The sequence below is a fragment of the Rhinatrema bivittatum genome, chromosome 1 (genome assembly GCF_901001135.1).
Source record: "Rhinatrema bivittatum chromosome 1, aRhiBiv1.1, whole genome shotgun sequence".
In the NCBI taxonomy this organism is placed as follows: Eukaryota; Metazoa; Chordata; class Amphibia; order Gymnophiona; family Rhinatrematidae; genus Rhinatrema; species Rhinatrema bivittatum.
The window spans coordinates 510,852,289-510,873,111 of record NC_042615.1 but is presented as its reverse complement, the minus strand read 5'-3'; positions in this window follow the sequence as shown (position 1 = coordinate 510,873,111).

Genomic DNA, 20,823 nt, shown 5'->3' with positions numbered 1-20,823 from the left:
ATCCACAAAAACATCTATCATCACTATCTACACTCCAACTCACTATCTACACTCTATCTACACTCCAACTCAAAAAACCACTCGACGCTTCCACAAGACCAATCAGATCGGCATACAAAGGATCTCTCCAGGCTCCCCCTAATAAATCCACTAGTCACATCTCCATTCAGAAACGAGCCTTGTCCACTGCTGGACCTTATCAATGGAATCTTCTTCCCCCAGAACTTTGCCAGGAACAATGCCCTTTCTCCTTCAGAAAGAAACTAAAAACTTGGCTCCACAACTAGCATAGTCTCTCACCCCTCATTTTCTCAGTCCCCCCCCCCCCTTCTCCTGGATCATTCCTGCCACAGTTCCATTTACAGAGCAGGCCATTGTCTAAGCTTGTATCTTACGTCAGTTGTTATGTTCGTTACTCTTGTTAGAATTAAACATGGCTGTTCATGAAAGACATGGCTGTTCATGAAAGCATTTCCGGACCCTTAAAGATTCACTACCATCAAATGCAGCATTACTGAACATTTCCTATTAAACTGAAACAGTCACTATCTACCAATCACTACAATGTTTTACTTCTTGTTAAACTTTTTATCTTTCCTCTAACTCTAATCCCAGTTAGAATGACCCTCGTTTTATTGTAACTTCTTCTTCCATGCACTTGTTTTACTTTTAATGTATACTCTTATGTTATTAGTTATTTACGTTATAATGTATTTCTCACCCCTTGTTTTATGTAAACTGACATGATACGAACTCCGTGAATGCCGGTATAGAAAAATACAAATAAATAAATAAATAAAATAAAATAAAAAATTATGTTATGTTAAACTAATATCTTTCGCTCTTAACTCTCCCATACGGTAAATCCCTTGTTCATTGTAACTTTATTTTCTATTTAATTGGTTACCCCTGGTTACGCTGTAAAGCGGTACGATAAGACCTTCGTCCTGAGCATCGGTATATCAAAAGAATTTAAATAAATAAAATAAATAAATGTAGATAAAGGTGAACCAGTAGATGTAGTATATTTAGATTTTCAGAAGGCGTTTGACAAAGTTCATCATGGGAGGCTCCTAGGAAAAGTAAAAAGTCATGGGATAGGTGGTGATGTCCTTTCGTGGATTGCAAACTGGCTAAAAGACAGGAAACAGAGAGTAGGATTAAATGACAATTTTCTCAGTGGAAGGGAGTGGGCAGTGGAGTGCCTCAGGGATCTGTATTGGGACCCATACTTTTCAATATTTTTATAAATGATCTGGAAAGAAATACGACGAGTGAGGTAATCAAATTTGCAGATGATATAAAATTGTTCAGAGTAGTTAAATCACAAGTAGAGTGTGATAAATTGTAGGAAGACCTTGTGAGACTGGAAAATTGGGCATCCAAATGGTAGATTAAATTTAATGTGGATAAGTGCAAGGTGATGCATATAGGGAAAAATAACCCATGCTATAGTTACACAATCGGTCGGATTTTCAAAGCCCTGCTCGCGTAAATCCGCCCGGATTTACGCGAGCAGGGCCTTGTGCGCCGGCGCGCCTATTTTCCATAGGCCGCCGGCGCGCGCAGAACCCCAGGACGTGCGTAGGTCCCGGGGTTTTCGGAAGGGGACGTGTCGGGGGGCGGGGCCGAACGACGCAGCGTTTTGGGGGCGGGGCACGGTGTTTCGGGGCGGGCCCGGGGGGCGTGGTTTCGGACCGGGGCATTCCGGGGGCGTGGACGCACCCTCCAGAACCGCCCCCGGGTCCGGTCTCGGCGCGCCAGCAGCCCGCTGGCGCGTGTGGATTTACGTCTCCCTCCAGGAGGCGTAAATCCATGGATAAAGGTGGGGAGGGTTTAGATAGGGCTGGGGGGGTGGGTTAGGTAGAGGAAGGGAGGGGAAGGTGAGGGGAGGGCGAAAGAGAGTTCTCTCCGAGGCCGCTCCGATTTCGGAGCGGCCTCGGAGGGAACGGAGGCAGGCTGCGCGGCTCGGCGCGCGCCGGCTGCCCAAAATCGGCAGCCTTGCGCGCGCCGATCCAGGATTTTAGAAGATACACGCGGCTACGCGCGTATCTTATAAAATCCAGCGTACTTTTGTTTGCGCCTGCTGTGCAAACAAAAGTACGCGATCGCGCAGTTTTTCAAAATCTACCCCAATGTTAGGTTCCATATTAGGAGCTACCACCCAAGAAAGAGATCTAGACATCATAGTGGATAACACATTGAAATCGTCGGTTCAGTGTGCTGCGGCAGTCAAAAAATGCAAACAGAATGTTGGGAATTATTAGAAAGGGAATGGTGAATAAAACGGAAAATGTCATAATTCCTCTGTATCGCTCCATGGTGAGACCACACCTTGAATACTGTGTACAATTCTGGTCTCCGCATTTAAAAAAAGATTTAGTTGCGATGGAGAAGGTACAGAGAAGGGCGGCCAAAATGATAAAGGGAATGGAACAGCTCCCCTATGAAGAAAGGCTGAAGAGGTTAGGGCTGTTCAGCTTGGAGAAGAGACGGCTGAGGGGGGATATGATAGAGGTGTTTAAAATCATGAGAGGTCTAGAACGGGTTAATGTGACTCAGTTATTTACTCTTTTGGATAATAGAAAGACTTGGGGGCACTCCATGAAGTTAGCATGTGGCACATTTAAAACTAATTGAAGAAAGTTCTTTTTCACTCAACGCACAATTAAACTCTGGAATTTGTTGCCAGAGGATGTGGTTAGTGCAGTTAGTGTAACTGTGTTTAAAAATGGATTGGATAAGTTCTTGGAGGAGAAGTCCATTGCCTGCTATTAATTAAATTGACTTAGAAAATAGCCACTGCTATTACTAGCAACAGTAGCATGGAATAGACTTAGTTTTTGGGTATTTGCCAGGTTCTTATGGCCTGGTTTGGCCACTGTTGGAAACCGGATGCTGGGCTTGATGGACCCTTGGTCTGACCCAGCATGGCATGTTCTTATGTTCTTATATATGCGCATATATGACCGCATGGAGGTCTATGGTAGTAGTTTATAGCCTACGCATACCATATACAAGCGGATTATAAAATAAGTGAATCTCTATCCAACTACATAACCACATGTGTATGCTTTCATGCAAATACATACAATGCATTGAAAGTTCTTTATATGTGTGTACTTTTCTCACATATTTTATATTTTAAGTTTTTTATTGAAAACAAACAATGAATAACATCTGGCCTGCTGTATCACTGAAGCATGCCAGATCAAAAAGATCAGTAATACATTTTATATTTTAACCAGCCCTGTAACATGAAAGCTATGGTATTAAACAATCATAAAATCTATTTTAAAAATATGTGTGAAAATAAAATAGGACTTACTCGCATAAAACCCAATTTACGAGTGGAAGCCAGCACATTTTAAAACATGCACACCTAACTGAAATTAACCAGTTTACCAATTATGCCACCAGTTCACCCACTCCTTCTCCAGATTATTGAGGCCTTTCTGGTTCTTCAGTCTGATCTTTCCTCAGTACCCCCAGACCTCCCACCCATCCAATAATATACAGAAAACAAGTCTGATATCAATTACGCCAGATAACTAGCGGGTTTGAAATTACGCAAGTAAGCTGCCAAATGTACGCACATAAGTGTCCTTTAAATAGCAACTTTCATGCTTAACTGTTGATCCTACCCAGAATGCCTTAGACTGCCACTTTTACACATGCATATATGCACATAAAATGTCAAGTGTACGTACTTTCTACATTTATATAATAGCGATTACATTAGCAGACACTGACACACATATATGCTTATTTTTATATATGTAACTAATTCCAAATTACATCAAAAGATATATTTTAGATTCTTTTGCATGCTATGTAGATCCTTACTCAACCCCTTTTAGGGCCCACTACTACACACACACACACAAACACACACACACATATAACATATACACACAAACACACATATACAAACACACACACATACACACACATATATGCAAAGGAGCTTCAGTGAGAAAAGCAGGGCCAATCGAGGAGGAGGTGTGCATTAAGGTCATTGTTAGCAGGATCCTCCTTCCCAAATCAGTCCTTAGCAGCACATAACATTTGTATCAGGGAAGTGTGTATAAAGTGTGAGGCTGCATGGTCTATCAATTGCCCTCTGTTGCCAGCTGATCTTCCAGGCCTCAAATGCTCTCTAACACCCACAGCAGCTGCCAGGAAACAGAGTTAACTGAAACTGTCTTCCTGAAGGGGGAGCCTCATTGATTTATTTTTATTTTTGCTTTTTATATACAAACAGGAGATCACAACGGTTCACATAAATTGCATTCGATTACATTGTATAATATTGTATTAACAGGTTCTTATTTAAAGTAATTGTATCTATTTTAATACTATTGAATAATCAAAACATTCAAAGTTAATCTAATATTAATATTTACTGTTTCAGTTTTGAATAGATTTTAGTCAAATAATATTACTTGCTTTGCTGAGAAGTAATATTTCTGGAAAATTAATGTTCATTAAGGTGCTTGTTTGATATTTCTTTACATTAGTTCGTAGGTTTTTCTGAAGAGCCAGGTTTTAAGTTCTTGTTTGAATTTCTTTTTTTCCGTTAACAGTCTTATTGATCTGGGTAGATTGTTCCATGGTTTGGGTCATGCTATTGTGAACATTCATTCTCTTATTTGGGTTAGATGAGTGTTCAGATTTGAAGGAACTGTAAGAAGATTTTTGTTTTGAGATCTGAGATCACTTTGCAAGTTGTAGCTTTTTTATTGTTATTCCTGGAGGAGATGGATCATAGTTGTTTATGGTTAGGAAATCCATAATAGACGGAGAACTTCTCCCATAATACCTTGGCCACTGTACTTGCACGCTGGTCTCGTGTGGGGAATGCCTGAGCATACCGTGTGAAGTGGTCAGTTACCACTAGTTTGTTGCTGATGTTGCGGCGGTCATTTTCCAGGCATAGGAAGTCAAAACAGACCAGATCTAGTGGGCCTTTGCTGGTGATATTAGTCAAAGATGTGGCTCTAGTGGGCAGGGTCTTCGTGCACTTCCCACATGTCTTTACATAGGCATCTACATCTGCAGACAATCTCACCAATAGAATCTGGCTGTCACTAGTTCAGTAGTATGGTCTATCCCCATGTGTCTACTACCATCATGTAAGCTCCTCATGACACATTCCCAGAATCTCCGTGGCAATACTAACTGCTTCTTTTCGTTAGCCTCAGAGCCTTGGGTGATTCGGTACAGCAATTCATCTGTTATCCTCAAATGGTCCCACTCTCGGAGTAGCAGGGTTACATCCGGGTGTTGGGAAACTACCGAATTAGCTGGTCTGTGGTGTTTTTTGGCTGTCCACATAGCAGATACACTGGGGTCCTTTCTCTGAGCTTGCTGTAAATCAGACTTCCATAAGGAGGGTAAACCTTTCTCCTGTAAACTGGCCACTCGGGCATAGGCTACTGGTAAGGCAGTAGTGGACACCCCCAGTGAGAGTATGACTTCAGCCTCATCCATGGGGTGACAAGGCCTTGACCCCCTCTTCCGGTACTTGGATCCATTTGTCTGAAGATCCTTCATGGTGGGCCCGTCTTGACAGGGCATCAGCATCAATGTTGCTCTTCCCAGGACGATATTGCAAACTGAAGTCATACGTGGCTAAGGCTGCCAGCCATCGGTTTCCTATGACATTTAACATGGCAGTGGTCAGCACATAGGTCAAAGGTTTTCTGGCCCACTTTAAAGCCAAAAATTCTAGTTGATGAGCAGGGTACCTTTTTTCCGGATCAGTCAACTTTCGGCTAGCAAAAGCCACTGGTTGCAAACCCTCAGGGCGTTCTTGGTACAGGACTGCGCCCAAGCCCACCAGGCTAGCATCAGTGTGCAGAACGTATGGTAAGCGGTGGTCTGCAAAGGCCAACACAGGAGCATGCGTCAAGCAGTAGATGATTTTTCTGAAAGCTGCTTCTCATTCAGTAGTCCATCTGACATCAAAAGGTTCAGATGGCTTGAAATAACGGACTCCTGGGGCAGGAGTCTTGGATCTTCCTTTCCTTTCGAGGGGGGTAGCCCTTTGGTGAGGTCTGTCAATGGTCGTACAATCACAGAATACTTCTGAATAAACCTTCTGTAGTATCCACAGAATCCTAGGAATGATCTCAAGGTCTTCAGATTGGTGGCCTCTCCCACGTTGCCACTGCTGCAATCTTGTCTGGGTCAGCAGCAATGCCCTTCTCCAACACTATATGCTCCACATACTTCACCTGGGGGAGACAAAATTGACACGTCCAGGGACAGTTTAAGTCCCTGAGCTTTCAGTCGATCCAAAGATTTCATCAGCCTGGCCTCATGCTCCTCTAGCATCTTTCCAAAAACGATGAGGTCATCTAGATACACCAGCACCTCCAGGAGGTTCATGTCTCCCACAGTTTTCTCCATCAAGATCTGGAACGTACTCGGAGCACCTGTAATCCTTTGTGGCATTCGCTCAAACTGGTAGAGAAACAGGGGGCAGATGAAAGCTGTTTTTTCTTTGTCGCTTTCCTTCATGGGTATCTGGTAATACCCACTTCTCAGATCCAGTACCGAGAACCACTTGCTTCCGGTTAGACAATCTAGTACATCATCTATTTCGGTAGGGTGTACTTGATCTGGAATGGTTCTCTTGTTCAATGTCCTGTAATCTATACACATCTGAACTGCCCCATTTTTCTTCCTGGCCACCACTATGGGGAAGGCATAGGGGCTCCTAGACTCCACAATAATACCAGCAGCCAATAGGTCCTGTAGATGCTTTCTGACATCTTCTATGTCCCCAGGGGCCAGCCGGCGCAACCTTTCACGGAAAGTGCGTGGGTCATGCAGCGGTATAGGGTGCTCTACCCTTTTAGCCAGTCCCGCATCCCACTCATGGGTTGAGAACACTTTACCATGCTTGGAGAGTTGGTGTACCAATCGCTCTTTCCACTCGGGAGGAATCAGGGAGTCTCCAAAGTTGAACAATGAGGCATCAATTGCTGTGGTAGGCCCCCTCTGGGGGGAACATCCAGCTGTAATGGTGTCTACAGAATATATTTGGGCTATTTCTGTGCCTCTGACCAGGGTGATCTTCTTTGACAACAACCAACAAGGACTGAATTACATAGTCTGGGTAAACAAATAAGCATGGGTGTAGCTTGCTTGTTACAGCGGTTACTACCCCGAATCAATTAAGCCTGATACTTCACTTGGAATACATATCCAGCACAGCTCACTGCTTCAACGGCAGGGGGGAATGAAGTTAAGAGGATTTATAGTCAGACAACCAACAAGGACTGAATTGCACAGGCAGGGTAGACAAATGTGGGAGTAGCTTGCTTATTACGGCGGTTACTACCCCTAACCAATTAGCTAGATACTTCACTTAGATGCAGCTCCAGCACTGCTATCTACATCGATGGTGGGGGTGGAAAGGAAATAGAACCAAAAAGTTACTTATAAAGGCCAAGAGTAACAGATAAGTATAAAAAAAATAAGTGTGAAAGCTTGCTGGGCAGACTGGATGGGCCGTTTGGTCTTCTTCTGCCGTCATTTCTATGTTTCTATGTTTCTATTTTGCACCCAGACCTGCAACTGAGTACTGCTCAGGGCTTGAGTGGGTAGAATCCCTATTTGTACTAGCAGTCCCCTAGGCCAGGGGTCCCCAACCACCGGTCCGCGGACCGGGACCGGGCCGTTGGGGGGTTTTTGCCAGTCCGCGGTGCCGCTCTCCCCGGCTACCGTTCATTGACTGTCGCTGCTGCAGGGGAGGCGGGGTGAAGTTGGAGACCCAAAAAGCAAGAAGATCAGCAGGGCCGTGGTGGAGCTCACGTCACCACGGCTCGAAAAAAACAGTCGGGTCTAAACGTGCAGGTGCTCCTCCTCCTTCCTACCCACGCGGCCCCGGAAGAAAACGTTGCCGGAGCCACATGGGCAGGAAGGAGGAGGAGCATCAGCCGCATGCAGAAGAGGAGCAGCGCGGCCCGAGAAGACCAGGGCTGCTGCAGAGCCCATCCTGCAGTGGCCTGTGAAGAGGAGGCCCAGAGGTGAGAGAGAGGCTGAGGGTTTGTAGAGTGTGTATGTGTGCGTGTATGAGATGAGTTGATAGACTGTGTGTGGGAGTGAAGACCTGAATGTTTGCAGAGACAGCATGTGAGAGCCTCTGTGTGTGGGAGTGAAGACCTGAATGTTTGCAGAGACAGCATGTGAGAGCCTCTGTGTGTGTGAGAGAGAAATCGTGTGACAGTGAGAGCCTGTGCTTGAGCAAGACAGCATGTGGGATTGAGAGAGAGCCTGTGTGTGAGACTCAGACAGCATGTGCCAGTGAGAGACTGTGTGTATGAATGATTGTATGGGAGAGAGCATGTGACAGTGAGAGCCTGTGAGCAAGACAGCATGTGGGAGTGAGAGAGAGCCTGTGTGTGAGACTCAGACAGCATGTGCCAGTGAGAGACTGTGTGTATGAATGATTGTATGAGAGAGAGCATGTGACAGTGAGAGCCTGTGCTTGAGCAAAACAGCATGTGGGAGTGAGAGAGAGCCTGTGTGTGAGACTCAGACAGCATGTGCTAGTGAGAGACTGTGTGTATGAATGATTGTATGAGAGAGAGCATGTGCCAGTGAGAGACTGTGTGTATGAATGATTGTATGAGAGACTGCATGTGCCAGTGAGAGACTGTGTCTATGAATGATTATCTGAGAGAGAGCATGTGACAGTGAGAGCCTGTGCTTGAGCAAGACAGCATGTGGGAGTGAGAGAGAGCCTGTGTGTGAGACTCAGACAGCATGTGCAAGAGAGAGACTGTGAATGAATGATTGTATGAGAGAGATCATGTAAGAGTGAGAGCCTGTGTGTGTGTGAGAGAGAGAAAAAGCATGTGAGAATGAGAACCTGACTGTGTTTGAGGGAGGAAGACAGATGGAGAGAAAAGAAATAGAAAAAAAGGCAATATAAAAGGAATTGGCAAAAAATAAGAAAGGGAAAGTGGGGGTAAAAAAAAGCCTGTGACCAACCGATTAGAAAACTAAGATCAGACAGCAGATGTAAAAAAAAAAATACTTTTAACTGATTGGCACATGTAATCTTTGGGAATGTGCAAGAGTAGCACTTTATGCGGATCTCACAATGTACGAGATCAGCATGGAGAAGGTGGAAGCCCATGGGGACTGCACAGAGGAGGCAGCAGAATGGGCTTCAGTGCCAGTAGCAGCAATCAGCACCTTCCCGATAGCCATGCGGCAGCAGTGACAGTGGCAGCAGAGGAATGAGAGAGGCTCTGAGGTTGTGAGGGAGCCAGTGAGAGTGAGAGCATGAGTGTGTATGAGAAAATCCTGGGGAGTAAGAGTGTGTGTGTGGGAGGGGTATGTCTGGAGGGAGGAGAGAGTATCTTACAGCCTGAGAGTGTGTCAGTGTCTGTGAGAGCGAGAGGTTATGGTCGGGTATAAGAGCATGAATGTGTATGTATGTGACAGTGTATGTGTGAGAGAGAATGGACATGTGAGTATGTGTGAGAGAGAGAGGATAACCTCCTAATCCTCGACAATGTCAGGGTGACTGGAAATCAAGAGCTCCCATGTATGGACAGCAGGGGCTTTTTAAAATCCTTATTAGTTTTAATTATTGTGTGTTATTTGATATATGTGCTGTTTTGAAATATTTTATTGGTGTTTGGGAAATTGTAAAAAATGTATATGATTTTAATTAATAGAAATTCTATTTATCAGTAGTTTTAAAGTATTCTTTTATTAGTATGGTTTTTCTATTATAACTGATGCTTTATGTTTCTTGATTTTATTTGTTTTATGAGGAATGGTGGTTCTGTTTTTCCATTGTTAATACTCAGAATCTGGCTTCTTGGGGTTTCCATTTCAGTTTTTTCTAATTTGTGCACCTTCATTTTGTATTTGGTGAGGGTCTGTTTCTGCGCTGTGTGTGTGACCATGATGAGAGATTCTGCTTGCATATAGTGTCTGTATAGGGATCTTTAGCAATCGGGTTTGTTTTGTTTCCTCAGTAGGTGATGTATTGGTATTCTAGGACCCAGTGTAATATTTACCCTTGCTTATTCACAGGTAGGGTTTTTGTTGTTTGAGTCCTTGGTGTTATTACTGGTATGTTACAATGGGATTGCAGTCTAGATTTTGAGTCTTTTTTTGTGGGGTTTTGTGTTAGTTCACAATGTGTCTGGCAGTGGAAGATGTTTGTGCTGCTGTTACTGTGAGGTGACACTAGAATTTGAAAATATCTTTTAGTATAATGAGCTGTAAGGGAAACATCCAAGCTCCATTGTTTGGGGGAATTTCAGTGGATGCAGGATTTATAAATGTCATAATTAAATAAGTATGCACTAAAATCCAACCCCATCCATAACCCCACCCCCATATGACCAAAGCCCCGCCCCTGCCCCACCCCCACCCCGCCTTGCCGGGCCATGGAAAAATGGTCTTGCTTGAAGCCGGTCCCTGGTGCAAAAAAGGTTGGGGACCACTGCCCTAGGCAGATGATTAGTTGGGAATGCTTCTAACATTACTGGTTGTTTCTTCATCTCGGAGGTAATTTCTAGGTGGCAAGGAACTGGTATGGTGGCCCCCAGCGGTAACATTACTGGCTGTGGGGATGCATACCACAATGGCCGCAGATCTTCTTCACTCTGACTTCGTGCTTGTCCCACCTGTCGCTTTGTGATATCACCAACTCCTCTTCATATGGGCCCAGCAGAACGCCAACTTTATCTTCCTCTGCCTGGCCTGGCAGTGAGGCTGCTGTTACTCTCTTCACCCCATGGGGCCTGGATATGAAAGCAGGAGCATAAGAGAGAAAGGTGTGTGCTTTATAGATCCGCTGCTGCTGCCTCATCTACCTCTCCTCAATGCTTCTTGCCCTTATCTGTTGCTGCTAAAAAGGGAGGGAGACTCTGAATTGGACTGAAGTCTTTTCTGCTGGCTGGGAGCCAGGAGGAGGGGGAAATATATTGGTCAGGAAGGCATGAGAATATAGGCGTTCAAGAGTCTGCTGGGCAGGAAGGCAAGGGAAACTGGAGTCTGCTGGATAGGAAGGGGAGGGGAAAGGAGATTGGGGTTACTGGGTAGGAAGAGGTGGAAGAGGGAGGGGTTGGGGGCTGCTGGGCAGGGAAGAGTGATGGAAGTGGAGAGAGAGATGGTAGTGTGGGGCTGCTGGGTTGGGGGGAGAGGGATGAGGGGAGTGGGGGATGCAGAGCAGGAAGGGATAAGAAAGGTGGTCAGAGGTATTCTGGGGAGGGAAGGGCAGAAAGGGAGCACAGGGAAGAGGATGTGGGATGGGGTGTTGGGAATGTTGGAAAGGTATATGAACATGTGAAGGGATGATTGAGTACTTGGGAGAAGTGAGGGGGTGATGGGGGCATGGAGGTGAGTGACTGAGTACAAGGGCTATACTATGTCAGATAGGGGAATGTGCATTTCTTCTCTCTTTGAACTTTGCTTAGTGTAGGAGGAAATATATTTTTGTTTCTAGTCTCCAGTTTTGCACTGCATGCAGAAGGTGGTCTTGGGGTTTCCATTCCAGGTTTTGTTTCCACATTTATAATTAGTGGTCTTTTGTTCTATAATTGGTGAAGGCAGGTCTGTCTTGCTCTGTGGGGCGGATTTTAAATGCCCTGTGCGCGTAAATCCGGCCGGATTTACACGCGCAGGGCTCTCGCGCGCCGGCGCGCCTATTTTGCATAGGCCGCCGGCGCGCACAGAGCCCCGGGACGCACGTAAGTCCCGGGGCTTTGTAAAAGGGGCGTGTCGGGGGCGTGACCTAAATGACGTGGCGTTTCGGGGGCATGACGCGGCATTGCGGGGGCGGGCCCGGGGGCGTGGCGCCGGCCCGGGGGCTTGATCAAGGCCTCCGGACCAGACCCCGGGTCGGGTGATGGCGCGCCAGCAGCCCGCTGGCTGGTAAGGGAAGGGAGGGGAAGTGGGGGGAGGGCGAAGGCAAGTTCCCTCCGAGGCCGCTCTGATTTTGGAGCGGCCTCGGAGGGAACAGGCAGCGTGCGCTGGGCTCGGCGCGCGCAGGTTGCACAAATGTGCACCCCCTTGCGCGCGCCAACCCCGGATTTTATAAGATACGCGCGGCTATGCCTGGTGCGCGAACAAAAGTACGCGATCGCGCAAATAAAAGTACGCGATCGCGCAAATTTTTAAAATCTACCCCTGTGTGTATATGACTGAGATGAGGTACTTTACTAGAGGTTTGTATTAGTCTTATTTGTTGTATTTTCTCAGTATTATGTTGCACTGGTGGTGGTGACCTGCTGCCTTTTCATGGGTAGGGCTATTGCTTTCATTTCTTGGAGTTAGTGCTGCTGCAAAATGGCAGGTTTGATAGACGTGTACAGAGTGTCTATCAAACCTGCCAGAATCAGAATATCTTTTTTATATGGTGAGTTGTACAGGGAAATGTTTTAGTTCTGCTCTGCACCCATTGTTAGGAAGCAGGGAACTTCTGTGGATGCAGAGCATATGCTTATATTTAGTTCCATGATGGTTATATGTTCAGTGTATCGTGCATGTGAGCATCATCTCTCAGGTGTGTCCTAATAGAAAAAAGGTTGAGAACCACTGTTCTAAACTATCTCCACCTGACCTAAAACCCATTTGCACCCTTAGTTCAGCACAGTACACGAGCACTTTCGTGAGCAGCAGGCTGTAAGGAAGTGCAGCAAATGCAAAAAAAAACCCATGAGTTTGTTTTCTATTCTGCCCATATTCTTCCTGTACAAAATGAACTCCTCCTAGTTCTTTGCTCCCCCAAGCTCTAAAGCATCTTTCCCTGTAGCAAAGCCAAGTGTACGGGGACTAGGATATTGCTAAAAAGTAAACAGCTTGTTCTTCAATAATCATCTTCAGTATAGACGAGGGTCACAAATCTCCACGTCCTACACATATTCTGATCCCTGTGATGGTGTGATTCCATATTCTTGTTTTTATGTTGTTTTAATGCCTTATTTAATGCTTAATCTTAATATACCTGCTCGCTCTGTTGTGTTACTGACAAAGTGTAGGCTCAGATTGATTGCTAGTCAATGGCTAATTCTTGCTGTTAATTAACTTCTAAAATAAGTGTAGCAGACACTCTGTCACGCTACCAGTAAGTCCTGGTTCTAAGGTATCAGTTACATGAAGTTAGTGGATGTGGAGGATCCATACAATTTCAGCCCCTCCTTCTGCGGGGTCTGGAATGGCTGCTCCCCTGATGAGTCTTTATAGCAGCTCCCTGGCTATTGCTCAGTTTGTACAAGTTCAGGAGGAAGATAGGAGCTTAGCTTTTGTTATTTTACAAACCCAGACAGTGGAGCCAGGCAAGCCCTGCTTGGTGGTTCTGACTAGATTCTGAAGGGGTTTTTCATTTCCAGTCCACTCCTTGGCTGGTTTAGATTTTTTCCCTTCTGGATGCTTTTTTTGTATTTACTATTTTAAGTGGTAGAAGCTTTGTGAAAGCCTCATACCACTGTGCAGGTTATTGAAGACCTGCCCTCCATACACTCCATGAGGAAGAGGGTGCCAGTGACCTGCAGTAGGAGTACACTCCGCTGTATCTTCAGTTTTGGTAAAGAATTAATTTCAAGATTGAGGAGGAAGTTCTGGCTGCCCATCCTTCCTAAATGAAGCATAGAGAGCTGCCTTCTTCAGGGAATCCCTTCCATCACCAGAACAAAAAGAGTAGAAGGACTGCACAAGATGAAAAGAAGTCCAATATATCATCTAACTGTGAGTAACGACAAGTCTCTCATCACTGAAGACACCCATCCCGTGCTTCCATAAGCTTGGGGAAAGAGAGAGTTTACCTCTATGTGCAGAGACAGTAACTTGGTATTTTTCACCAGTTGGGGGGGGGGGTGTTCTGCCCATCAAAAGGATATCCTGCCTCCCCTGGGGACTTTTTCCAAGCCCTGGGGGCCGATGAAATATCGGCACATGAAAAACGGGCTCTCATGATTGAGCACCCGCTTTCCTAACGTGCACTTTCCCATCTCTCCCAGACGTGCAATGCAATAGGGTAATGACTTGCTGTGTTAAAAAGGAGGCTCTAGGGCAGGGGTCAGGAACCTTTTTGGCTGAGAGAGCCATAAACGCCACATATTTTAAAATGTAATTCCATGAGAGCCATACAATATGTTTAAAACTAAATACAAGTAAATATGTGCATTTTATGTAAGATCACACTCTTAATGTACAATAAGTCTCTGAAAATATTACACCAGGCCTTAAGACACCAATACATCTCCTATTAGGAAAACGGACCAAGTCAGGCTGCTATAGAGTCCTACACAGAAACTACACACCAGCAGAAAACCTCACCTGAATCACGTGCTGTCCCTCACCTAACATAGAATAAAGAGACCAAAACGCATAACAAGAAGCATGCAGAAAAAAATGAATTGGAAACTGTAACAAGCCAGAGTCTCTGTATGCAGTGTAACAAAGGAAAAAAGAAACATCACACATCCTTATAAAACAAATCAAGAAATATAAAATCATCAGCAGTAAAACTGTACTAACAAAAAGAACATATTTCGAAACAGCTGATGAGTGGAATATCCAATAATTAAAAACACATATAAAACATTTCCAGATACCAACAAAATATTTCAAAATAGCAGACACAAAGACCCAGTAATGAAAAATAATAAGGATACAAACATTTTTTTGCTCTGCATACCTGGGAACGTTTGATATCCAGGTGTCCTGAGATTGTTCTGAATTAGCAGGAGGTGGGGTGGTTTGCTTGGAACTTTCTCCTCTCTCAGTCACATACCAGCGCTCTCTCACACTGGCTCTCAATGACACACCTATACACACATGCTCTCAGTACTCACATATACACGTTTTTTCTCACTCACTTATATAGGCTCTTAATTACACATTTACACACATGCTGTCTATCTTTTCACGCTTACACACACACACAGGCTTTCAATCACATAAATACATGCTGTCTTTTTCTCTCACACACAGACTCATTCACATGCTTACAAACATGTCCTCTCTTTCTCTCATTTACACACAGGCTCTCAATCACATACTCACATGCTCCCTCACCTAAATCAGCTCTCAATCACACACAGACACACATGGTCTCTCTCTCTCATTTAAACACAGGCTCTCAATCACATACTCACATGCTCCATCACCTAAACCAGCTCTCAATCACATACAGACACACATGATCTCTCTCTTACTTATACACACAGGCTCTTAATCATACATACACATGATTTCTCTCACACACAAAGGATCTCAATCATACACACATACTCTTTCACACAAACAGGTTTTCAATCACAAACTTACACATACAGGTTCCCAATGGTAAACTTACATTCATGCTCTCTCTCTCTCTACAGGCAGGCTCTCAATCACAGACATACTCTCTTTCACATGTACAGGCTCTCAATCATTCACATACATGCAATCTCTCACTCTCTCACACAAACACACACACACACACACGCCCCCCCCCCTCGCGGCCCGGAAGAGGAAGTGAAGAGTATCGGGTGCCTGCGCGGCAAGAAGAGGCCACGCTAGTGCGCTCGGCATCGGCCCGAAGAAAAGAAGACTGCAGCGCGGCTCGGAGGAAAATGAAGAGATTCAGCCGCGGCCGATGGGACTCCGCCTCCGCGAGGGCTGAAAATGAAGAGGTTAGCGTTGGGAGGAGGCTGCTGCTGACGCGAGTTCCCGGGGTGAGGGAGAGAGAGAGTGAATGAGCGAGCAAACACACATGCTTGCTCGCTCATTCACTCTCTCCCCCACCCCCACCCCGGGAACTCGCGGCAGCAGCAGCCTCCTCCCAACGCTAACCTCTTCATTTTCAGCCCTCGTGAAGGCGGAGTCCCATCGGCCGCGGCTGAACCTCTTCATTTTCCTCCGAGCCGCGCTGCAGTCTTCTTTTCTTCGGGCCGATGCCGAGCGCACTAGCATGGCCTCTTCTTGCCGCACAGGCACCCGATACTCTTCACTTCCTCTTCCGGGCCGCGAGGGGGGGGGGGGTGAAGAGAGCACTCCAGCTGTCCTGCCGCGTTCCGCCCGGGCTGACAGCATTTTAAGCCCGGGCGGAGGAGGACCGGGGAGCAGCTGGATCAGCGGGAAAGTGTGGCGACTGTCTGCGAGCCAGATGCAGCCCTCAAAAGAGCCATATCTGGCTCGCGAGCCATGGGTTCCCGACCCCTGCTCTAGGGGAAATTGTGCATCCCTAGCACCTCCACTGCAGCGGCTGCTCAGGAGACTTGGCTGTCAGTGTGGGTTCGGAAAATGGACTCTCACTACAAGTGTCTGTTTTCTCTGGCTGCTGGCACAAAAAATATGCACAAAGTGCATGGCCTGGACCATGTATATTGTGCATTTATATTGGGCATCCCGATGTTTTTTTTTCAAGATGCTTCTTTCTGTGGTTCCTCTTATTTTGTTTCATGGCGATACTAATAGGAGAAACCACAGAAAGCAGGATGTTTGTTTTTTTCATAGAGTCCTTGACCGCAGCATGCCTTAATGCCGGCTCCCAGGCTGGCGTTAAATTTGCCACATTCCAATGGGCGCATTAGCTGCATGGAAATTTTTTGAATCTGGTGGTAATAGCTAACAGCCTCATCTACCTGGACTTTACATGTGATGAGTGCTATTAGCTATGTTCTGGTTTGGACGCGCATTTTGGACGCACAGATCCCACTATTATATCGAGCGTAAGTCTAGCACATCAAAAACGCATGTCCAACTGTGCATTTAGCAGCATGCTATCCTCAGCACCCAATATTGCATCGGCCTGCTGGAGAGTAGAAATTCCCTTGGATGGAGCTAGACCTTCCTGCATAGATTAAGGAGGAGACTGTAGAAAGAAAATTACTGTGGTGCTGAGGATTAATTTGCTGTGCCATTTTCATAACCTTTCAACAGTAAAGACTTTAATTTGGATACTAACTCAGTGGCTCCAGTTGTTTGATTTGGCACAGTCTGCATACAAATACGCCCCTCCTCATGGGAGACAAGGAAGAGAACTGTGTATGAGAGACACCCCTGTTACTCTTGGCCAAGAAAGTGGACCTTTCCCCCCTCCAACCAAGGATCCTGACCCTGGGGGAAAGGGTAAAATGTTAGAGGTGTCCAGGAGAGAACTCAGCCTCAAAACAATAAATACGTTTATGGCCCCACCTGTGCCGGACATGCACCCTGAGGTGGGGTTACATAAGGAAGGCCATTCATTACCAGCATATTGGAAGGTCTCAAGGATCTGATATTTTCAAGAACATAAATACTAAGCAGTTGCCCTTCTAAAACAGTGACCTTCATCTCTCAGCTACCAAACACATTGGGGTGAATTTTAAAAGAGCTGCTCACATTAAAAGGTTCATATCCACAAGTACCTGGTCCGAGCATGAGCATCTCATATTTTAAATGGCCCAATTACGCATGTATGTGTGCGAGCAACCAAATGCATGAGGAAAGGTTTGGAATTAGGGCGTGACAGGGGCATTCTGGGGCAGGGCCAACATTTCCACATAGAAATATGTATTTTAAATCCCGTGGCCAAAGCGCACGGCAGGTTGTTAGCCACGCATAGTTACTTCTAGGGATGTGAATCGTTTTTGAACGAAAATCGTCCTAAATCGTTAGGGTGCACGATACAATACAAATGCCCCCGATTTATCGTCAGGGGCATTTGTATTGTATCGTTAAACAGGGCACAGGAATTATTTGGGGGAGGGCGGGAAAACCGGCACACCAAAACAACCCCTAAACCCACCCCGACCCTTTAAAACCAATTCCTTACCCTCCCCCACCCTCCCAAATCCCCCCAAAATGTTAAGTTACCTGGTGGTCCAGTGGGGGGGGGGGGGGGGGTTCCCGGCGCGATCTCCCGCTCTTGGGCCATCGGCGCCATTTTGGCTGCCACTAATTAAAATGGCGCCGATGGCCCGATAAAAAAAAAAACCACCCGACCCTTTAAATCGACCCCCCTTAGCCTCCCCCACCCTACCGACCCTTTTTTTTTTTAGGGAGGCCCGCACCGCTAAAAAAAAAAACCCACCCGACCCTTTAAATCGACCCCCCCCAAAACCTTTTAAAATTACCTGGTGGTCCAGGGGGGCCTCGGGGGGCCTCGGGGAGAGATCCAGGGGGGCCTCGGGGAGAGGAGAAATCCAGGGGGGCCTCGGGAAGAGATTTCCCATTCCCAGGCATCAGCTGTTCTAAAAACAAAAAAATGGCGCCGATGCCCCTTTGCCCTTACCATGTGACAGGGTATCCGTGCCATTGGCCGGCCCCTGTCACATGGTAGGAGCACTGGATGGTCGGCGCCATCTTTAAAGATGGCGCCAGCCATCCAGTGCTCATCAGCCCCTATTATACTATACTCTATAATAGGGGCTGATGAGTAAAGATGGCCGGCGCCATCTTTAAAGATGGCGCCGGCCATCCAGTGCTCCTACCATGTGACAGGAGCCAGCCAATGGCACGGATACCCTGTCACATGGTAAGGGCAAAGGGGCATCGGCGCCATTTTTTTTTTTTAGAACAGCTGATGTCTGGGAACGGGAAATCTCTTCCCGAGGCCCCCCTGGATCTCTCCTCTCCCCGAGGCTCCCCTGGATCTCTCCCCAAGGCCCCCCGAGGCCCCCCCTGGACCACCAGGTAATTTTAAAAGGTTTGGGGGGGGGTCGATTTAAAGGGTCGAGTGGGTTGGTTTTTTTTAGCGGCGCGGGCCTCCCTAAAAAAAAAATTAGTGATGTGAATTGGAATCGGAAACGATTCCAATTCACATATCTTAATGATCAGATTTTCCCCCCCCCCCAGCCGAATCTGATCGTTAAGATGATCTGGCACACGATTCACATCTCTAGTTACTTGATGAGGTGTAAGTCTGAAGAAAATTTGTTTAAGCCAAAAAACACTGGGTGAGGGGTCTGGGTAAATAGGGGGGAGTGCAGGCTGAAGGACCAGAGGAGTCTGGATGATGTAGAGGTAGGCTGGGTAAACTGGTGGACTCATAGGTCATACTAGCTATTTCCTTCAATTGCGCATGTTTTAAAATCTGCCTAGTTGCACGCATTACAGCTGACAAATTCTTAGTAAGATATGCAAAGAACATTTCTTCACATAACTGCTTAAAATTAGGAGCATACATGTGCTGCACAATAGGTGTATTTTAAATCATATGCATGTACTTGCACCTATGATTTAAAATTCCAGAATATGTATGTTTTATGTACATCACTTACAGCCCTTATGTAAGCAGTTTATAAGTAAATAAATTAAATAAAATGATTCAGATTTTGAGAGAATAACCTCTGTCACCTGTGGGGGAAAAGGCAGAAAAGAAGCGTTAGAGGCAAAAGTGGAGTGAACAAGTGGAGAACTCCTTGTGAAGAGCTGTAAGACCTATTAGTAGGGATGTGCAGAGCAAAATTTTATGTTCATATTTTTTATGTCCGAAAGGGGGTCCCACTTGCGGCCAATATGGACATAAAAAAAATCCAATGAGTTGGGTATATGTACATATGTGCAAAAAAAAAAATTAAACCCCCTCACCCTCCTTAATCCCCCCCCCAGACTTACCACAACTCCCTGGTGATCGAGCGAGGAGTGAGGACGTCATTTCTGCAATCCTTGGCGAGAAGCATGTGACGTCGGTGGCACGTCGAGTGACGCGGCGTCACGTGATTCCCGGCTCGTTCGCGCCGGACGGCTCGTTCGGCCCAAAAAGAACTTTTGGCCAGCTTGGGCCGAACGAGCCGTCCGGCGCGAACGAGCCGGGAATCACGTGACGCCGGCGTCACTCGACGTGCCGCCGACGTCACATGCTTCTCGCCAAGGATTGCAGAAATGGCGTCCTCACTCCTCGCTCCATCACCAGGGAGTTGTGGTAAGTCGGGGGGGGGGGGGGGGATTAAGGAGGGTGAGGGGGTTTATATTTTTATTTTGGCTCAACAATCGCGATTTCCCACATATCGAACATATCTATGTTCGATATGTGGGAAATCCGATCGTTTATGTCGAATCAATTTTTTAAGTAAAAAAAAAATATGAGTTGCGTTTTACTAATGCGGTCAATCCGAATGCACACCCCTACCTATTAGATAATGAATGACAAGAGAACAATGGTTAGTTTTACAGTAATGATTGTGTGAGCTGCATACCTAGAAGCCATCCCCCAATGATCTGGCCATGCTCAAAGTTTTCATGGAAGCCTGAGTGTGACAGAATTCAGGCACCTTGGCAGGAGTCTGGAAACCCTGATATTCAATCAGTTATGAGAGCTTTGGCATTTCAGAGCACCTGCATTGCATCTTGAGGCAGTAGAAGCGGTAGTTGGCCTTGCTCCCGGCAGGGGGCCTGATCATTATGTATCTGCAATCAATTGCTTCCAAAACTAATGAAAAATTAGCAATGTCATAAAACTCTGTCTGGTTAGCTTTTGGTGCTGCCTTTCATAAGGAAAAGAAATATACTGATGTGTTCTCCTGAGAAAAGCATTCAAACTATGAAATACAAAATGAGGAGGCTTATTTCTGCTGGGACTGTGGCATAAAAGGCCAGGGCTGTTGTGACTCTGAGATGGACTGGCAAGGTGTGACCTTGCTGTGGGGAAGTTAACAGATCTCTTCCAACTTCAGAAATATACAATGATTTCCTTATTAAACCTGCAACTGCGCATGACTTACTCCTCAAAAACAAACCGGAAACTGATCCAATATTGCAAGTAGCGACCAAACGAAGAAGAAGATCGGTAAACACCAAGGAGTTTATTATAATAAAAAGCCCGACTCAGGCCGAGTTTTGCTCTATTTAGAGCTGCTTCAGGGGCTGTTGAAAGTG